This window comes from Triticum aestivum, chromosome 4D (assembly GCF_018294505.1).
Source record: "Triticum aestivum cultivar Chinese Spring chromosome 4D, IWGSC CS RefSeq v2.1, whole genome shotgun sequence".
In the NCBI taxonomy this organism is placed as follows: Eukaryota; Viridiplantae; Streptophyta; class Magnoliopsida; order Poales; family Poaceae; genus Triticum; species Triticum aestivum.
Window position 1 is genome coordinate 516,186,833 of NC_057805.1, and position 6,986 is coordinate 516,193,818.

General features: G+C 47.9%; 1 pseudogene; it reads left to right on the forward strand.

The window, feature by feature from the left end:
- Positions 1-916: 916 nt before the first annotated feature.
- On the forward strand, positions 917-6,080 carry LOC123097238 (uncharacterized; annotated as a pseudogene).
- Positions 6,081-6,986: the final 906 nt, after the last annotated feature.

Genomic DNA, 6,986 nt, shown 5'->3' on the forward strand with positions numbered 1-6,986 from the left:
TCGCCTACCTATACCGTTCGGTAAGGGAGTGTCTAATTGCCTACCTACCTAGGAAAGTATATCCATGACATTTTCTTATATCTGATCCTCATTTGATGTTTTGCAGCTTGACGGCGCAACGCAGAGGACGGGAGACAAGTCCAATATGGGTGGCTTTTTCTGGGCCTTATCCATTTGGATGTGGGAGCGGCTGCCGGTGGGGCGTCCGGAGAAGATGCCAAGACGCCCATGGGAAGACTATGGCAAAGACGGCGACGAGACTCGAAACCCCACCGTAGCTTACGAGTGGGACGTTGTCAAACTCTACACGGGCCTAAACAAGACTTCATACAAGACCTACACCAACGAGTTGGACGCTTTGACGCATACCCAGGTATATGAACTCGCTCAACACCTTTCTCTTTGATTCCAATTTTGACCGAGAGTGGAAACTTATCAATGTATATGTAATAGGTAAACTGGTGGCCGTATCGACAAGACCGACAGTGGGACTTTGATCTGAACGTGATGTGCGATGCGGACCGTGGTCTCTAGCGGTGCATCGTGCCCATGATCTGTGTGTACGCCGTTGAGTGGCACTTGCCACACCGGGTGGCCACGCAGTTTGGGATTTTTCAGCATACCCCACCGGGCCAGCCCACTGATACTGGCGGCCATGCGCTCCACCTGTGAGCGCTTTGTTTTCCATGCCCATGATTTCATTACGCTTATCATGTTTCTTGTTACTTATGATGATCTCGTTGCGCTTATGATGATTCTTATTGCTTATGCCTTGCAGGATGAGCCGGCAGAAGAATCAGTCGATCACAGACTGGGGAGAGGAGCATAAAAATCATGTGACGGAGTGGAACGATGGAGGTACCGGAAAGACGGGGAGAGGAGGGTGACTGACTGGGATGCTTACCTAGGCCGACACATGAGGTGGTACGATGATGGCCAGAAGCACCGGCTTCGTCTCAGGCCTCGGTGGACGGCGGAAGACATCGCGGAGCTGGAGAGGGATAACCCCGAGGAAGAGGCCTACCATACCGGCATCAGAGACATGCACAGTGGCTTTAGGGACTTTGCCTCCCTCATCAACAGAGTGGTAAGTTTGAACCGAGAGGTTATATTTAAATTATTGTATTCGTCAATGTGACTGACTTATGCCGTTGCAGTCTGGTGAGCTGAACAGATGCATCTTTGAAGCCTCAGATGCACTAAGTGATCTCCCCGGGAACGTACAATCCGAGAACAAAATGAGGGGGACGATGAAGGTACAATTTCAGCCTCCTCGGAACAGATGCATCTTGTTCACTTGCAATCATAAACCTGATACTTATTATGCCCTTTGTGAGTGCAGAAGTTCGTGAAGCGTTGTCGCAAGCTAGTAGGGTTGCTTGGGTGTGCTGGAGCTGGGGCGGTTGAAGCTTATCGGCCTGTAGCCACATAGGGTCACATCGGCTCATCGAGCCAGGTTCCCTCGTCGTCTAGGTTGGCCGAGGAGGAGGAGGAGGAGGAGGCCACATATGAAGAAGGGGAGGAGGATGAGAGCAACGGGGAGGAGGAGTAGGATGAAGATTATGGACCTCCACCAACTCAATCATCTCAAGCATCTCAGCTGCCGAAGAAGAGGAATCCGAAGAAGAAGGATTTGCTGAGTCCGGAACCTTTCCAGAGACCGCTTCCTCACCGGCCCAAGAAGAAGACCGAAGAGACTCGTTCAAAGAGTAACGAGGACCGTACCTCCAAGAGAGGAAGGAGGTGCAACTGATTATGATCTTTGATAGTTGGCTCTTGTAGTTGGGTTGTCTATGTGTTTGCTATTAGGTTGAACTTCATTTGGTTGAACTTGTCAGTTGTGGAACTACATGGAACTATGTGTTTGCTATTTGTGGACCTATGTGTTTGCTACTATGTGGAACTCCGTTTACTGATTAGTTAAAGTTCGTTTGAAATGTTCTATGCACTTGAAGTTATCTTAATATGGGTCTATGTGATGCCCAAGTTTAATTGTTTAAAATCTGTGATATTGTTGTCATATTTTGTGAAACTTGCGGTGATATTGCTGTCATATTGAATTTGAAAACAAGCAACCAAATGAACTTGAAACAACAAAACAGAGGACCCTACCGCCAGCCCCCACAGCGGTAGGGTGAACCTACCGCCAGGGCCCTTGCATATTTCGTTATAGAAACTTTACACTGCAAAACACAGGACCCTACCACCAGGGGCCATGGCGGTAGGGTCATACAACCTACCGCCAGCCCCCATGGCGGTAGGGTGAACCCTACCGCCAGGGCCATTGCACATTTCGTCATAGAAACTTCACACTGTAAAACCTTGCCACACCCTACCGCCAGGGACCCTGGCGGTAGGGTTAGACATCCTACCGCCAGGGCCCTGGCGGTAGGGTACTTATCCTCGTCAGCACAGGCAAACGGCCGCCGTCCCCCTCCGTCACACCTTACCGCCAGGGGATCTGGCGGTAGCCTGTCTAACACTACCGCTAGAGGCCCTGATGGTAGCAAAAGGGTCAAATCTCGAAAATATTTCAAACAAGGGTCAGATCCTGAAATTGTTAGGGAAAAGGTTCAAAACACGAAATTTTGCCGAGGCTGGGCGAACCTGTTGCCTGAGCCGACCGACAAGCTCCTGCTGCTGAACCTTTGTCTGCTGCACAATCTGGACGGTGACAACTGCACCTTTGCCTCCCTGCAAAACTGGTAGTCGTACTACTGCTGTCCAGGTAAAAGATAAGGATGATCATGTGCAACGATGTGCAAGGTTCAGTCCTGATGCTACAAAATCCTAATTGGTGACCTCTAGCGGCGGCGGCGTGCAAGGTTCAGGAGATGGATCACGCGCGACCTCAACTATTCCCACCGGTTAACAACATTTATGGTGGGCCCTTCTCTATTTTTTTATTTGCCAACTTCAATTTACCAAACCATTGGAGATTAACTTATTTTTTACTTGTCATATGCTTTTGGGAGTTGCTAGAACACAAGATTTGCCAAGTTATTTTTGTCAAACTCTTGGAGATGCTCTAAGTTTCATGCTCTAAAGTGAAGGCCTATGGGGGGTATTTATAGGGGGAGGTGAAGTAGAGGCTACTCCACCGCCATGTCATCAATCGGTATGCCTCCCATCCTCCACCATTGGATAAACCGACCTCCAAACCGCCTTGGATGGAGGCCAGGGATGCATCCAAGCACATGGAGGCATGCACAAGGTCGGTGGAGTGCAGCCGAGCTTCGGGGCCCACAAAGGGGGGGGGGGTCGGCCGACCCCCCTATGACAGCCCTGGCCCACCTGCTATCTCCGGTGGGTGTCCCTACGTGTCATAGAGTGTGTCTCATGTGTTGGTTCACATTGGTTCCTTCGTTGTGGGCCCATGGATCCATGTGACTTCATCTTTTACCGTTGAGAGGAAATACACTTGTGATCCAAGGGTGGAACTTGCTTGGGACTGTGTTGGGAGGATCCTGGTTGTCTGGCAGTGGCTGGGATGGTCCCACAAGGGGGTCGGTCGATCCCCCTTTGGTGGAACCAAAGGTCCATCTTCTGTAGGTGGCTTCTAGATGCAATTCTAAGCACAATGGTGGTGCTGGGCCCACCAAGGTGGGGTCGGCTGACCCCAACATTGTGCCCATCTTTTGCACATTGTCTCCAGAAGCTATGATATTGATGATTATGAAGTTTGTTTGTCATTTGGCCAAACTTGGTTGGTTGCCCAACCTTCGTATGGAGCTTTCGGACACTGAAAAGTACTTGTTCTGAGTGCCTGCAACCAAATAATGACAAGTACATGTGGAACCAAGTTATTTGTACCTAAGTCACTATGTGTTTGGTGGTTTCCTTCTAGAAACAATGTCTTGTTGATGGTTTTGATGGGATAAAAACATGGTATAACTACCGTCAACAGGGCCACAGGTGGAACCCATACTTGAAGGTAAACCCATATGCTTCTGCATGTTGTGATCAATTTTCACAAATAATACTGCGGGTAGTCATTGTAGTTCACCCTTTTTTTAGGACTGTGTTGGTGCCATAGATGGTACCCATGTGTTGGCAAGAGTGCCTAGACGCATGCAGCAACCATTTAGAGGAAGGAGGAAGGACCCAACCCAAAATGACATGGCAGTTGTGGACTTTGATCTCAAGTTTACATATGTTCTAGCTGGGTGCGAAGGGTCAGCTAATGATGCCCTAGTGCTTGCAGATGCCATTGAGATAAATGATGGCTTTGTTGTGCCTGAAGGTAACCTGCCTACATGCCCTCATCACTTGTACCATGACCCATTCCAAACTAGTGACCTTAGGTGTTTATTTGGTTTGTTGTAGGTAAATTCTAGCTGGTAGATGCAGGATATGGCTACAGAACTGGCTTCCTGCCTCCCTATAGGGGGTCAGGTACCATTTATCTGAGTATGGCCCCAGAAATCAGCCCACAAATGCTAGGGAGTTGTTCAACCTGGGGCACTCCTCCCTTAGGGTCACAGGTTAGAGGGGATTTGGGGCACTGAAGAACAGGTGGAGAATGTTAGACAACAAGCCTTTTCATCCATACAAAACTCAAGTCAAGCTTGCCTTGGCATGTTGCATCCTCCACAACTGGATCCTAGACTTTGGGCAGGATAGTTTTGTCCCTGATGAAAATTGGGTGCCACCAATTTAGCACAACCACACTACTGCTGATGACCTTCTGTCCCAAGACACCTAAGCCATGGTTGAGAAGAGGGATGCTATCTGCAATGCTTTATGGGCTAGAAGGGGAACCCATAGGACCTGATTTGTTGTCCTCTTATGCATGTTAATTCTTGTTAATGTCTTATTTGGTATCCCTGGTATGAAACACTTTGATTTGTGGTGATGATGTAATAATTTGTGGACAAAGCTGAGACCAAACAATGTTTATTCAACCAGTTGTAATTTTATTTGGTTATTGGTTCTTATTGCTGCTGTGATTCATCATGTTGTACTATAATTGTTGTATTTCTGTTTATATCAATAGTTAGGATGTCTTATGGTTCTGTTGAGGGGGCTGGTGGCCTGGAGGGCTTTGTCTAGGTTGTGTTTGATGAGGCTCAGGTCCAGCAGCAGACAAATGCCCTCCTTGCTGCTCACAATGCCGCAGATGCTGCTGCTGAAGCCCAGCCAGCACCACCAGCAGCTCCAGGACCCATGAGGTGGAACAACAACTCATCTGGGTTTGTGCCGAGGAGGATGGCATAGCTTGTGAGTGATGGTAGTAGGCCTGACAAGGTGTTTAAGGACAAGGATGTCAACTTGGTTGCCAAGTACCTCAAAGAGTTCACTGGTGAGGTGGTCAGCCCCACTTAGCTGGTGTACAATCACCTGAGGAAGTAGAGGCAAAGGTGGGGTAAAGTGAGCAAGCTGAAAGACTTGAGTGGGGCTCTTTGGGACAATGACCTGCATGCAATCATGCTAGATGTTGAGCACTACCAGAACCACATCAAGGTAGTGCCCTAACTGTTAACCTTAATGCTAAAACTATTGGGGTTGGTTTTTTTGGTAGTGACCTATATGTTGACTCTTGTGAGGACCACCCTAAGGATGCTAAGTACCTTAACTGTCCTATTAGGTTTTATGTTGAGATGGAGGCCATCTTTGGCCATGCTATGGCCACAGGGAAGCATGCCTTAGGTTCTGGTGAGGCTCTAGGGCAGAACCAAGCTGACAGTGTTGCTGCCAAGCTTGAGGGGGGTAGCTTCAAGTATACTACTAATGCCACTGATGTCCCAAGCAGTAGCAAGGCCACTGAGAAGATGACAGACACTAGTGTGGGCACCAAGTGGAAGAGGGGCACTTTCACTGAGGATGAGAAGCTCCTTCTCATGACCATGTCTGATGCAGTTAACAATGTGGCCAATGCACTTAGAGAGAAAGGCCCAGCCCATGTTGATGCTAGCCTCTACCTTGCTGTGATGGAGAGCCCTGGTTTTAGTGAGGAGGCCCTCATAGTAGCCTACACCTACCTGCTGGACAACAAAGCCTAGGGCAGGGGCTTTGTTGGCATGAGTGACAGCCATAGGGTAATTTGGCTTAGGACCTTCCTAGCCAAGAACTATGTGTAGTTCTTGGCCATTGCTGGGCTGCATGGGATGAGAGGGGGTTGACTGTAGAGATGTATAGTTCCTCCACCTCCCTCCCCCACTCTCTCTTCTTTTGACTACAGTTGACACACTACACTGTAGACTTTTGTGCAGGTAGGTTGGCTAACTTGCTGTTGTCTTGGAGTTTTATTTTGCTGAGAGGGTGGCTAACTAGTTGGATTTGGTTGTTGGATGGACAACATTTGAGCCCTAGTCTGTTGGGCTGGAACTTGGTATTGTAAGACTTATTTTTGTAGCCTCTGTTGGCTACATTTCTACTATATTGCAATCATGTTTCCTTTGCTGTCAATTTGCTTTTCTCTGATTATTGTCTTTGTCTTGGTGGCTCATGAGGGGATGGAATTGGCTTGTGATGCAAAATTACATATGAGGTGGCTGATGTTATTCTTTCCTATGTGTTTCTTTCATGCCTGCCATCAAACTCTTGTGAGTCATCACTCAGCTGCAACACCAAGCTGTTGCTTGAGATGACGGCACTGAATGATGTCCACAGGAGTTCCATGACAGCCGTGAGTTCTTATGTGGTTCTTTGTTCTTTGTTCGAATTTGATTCTTCATTTGGATGGCAGCCACATGTGATTTACCTACTGGGATAACTCCACCCTGTCCACAAGCTAAGGCCAGCAAAATTTGCAACTTCTTTCATCATTTTCAATGATTAATTGGTTCCATGAAGTACTGTTGAGAGGTAGACATTTGAGATGCAAACTGATGGTTATTATTGTGATGTAAACTGATGGTCCATATCAAAAATTTGTTGATCTTGCTTCAAATAACTGTGATCTTGCTTCAAATATGTTGATGGTGTGCTGTTGGTCGTAGTTGGAATGTCTGGGAGCTCCCCAGCCACGCCGGCTACCAAACACA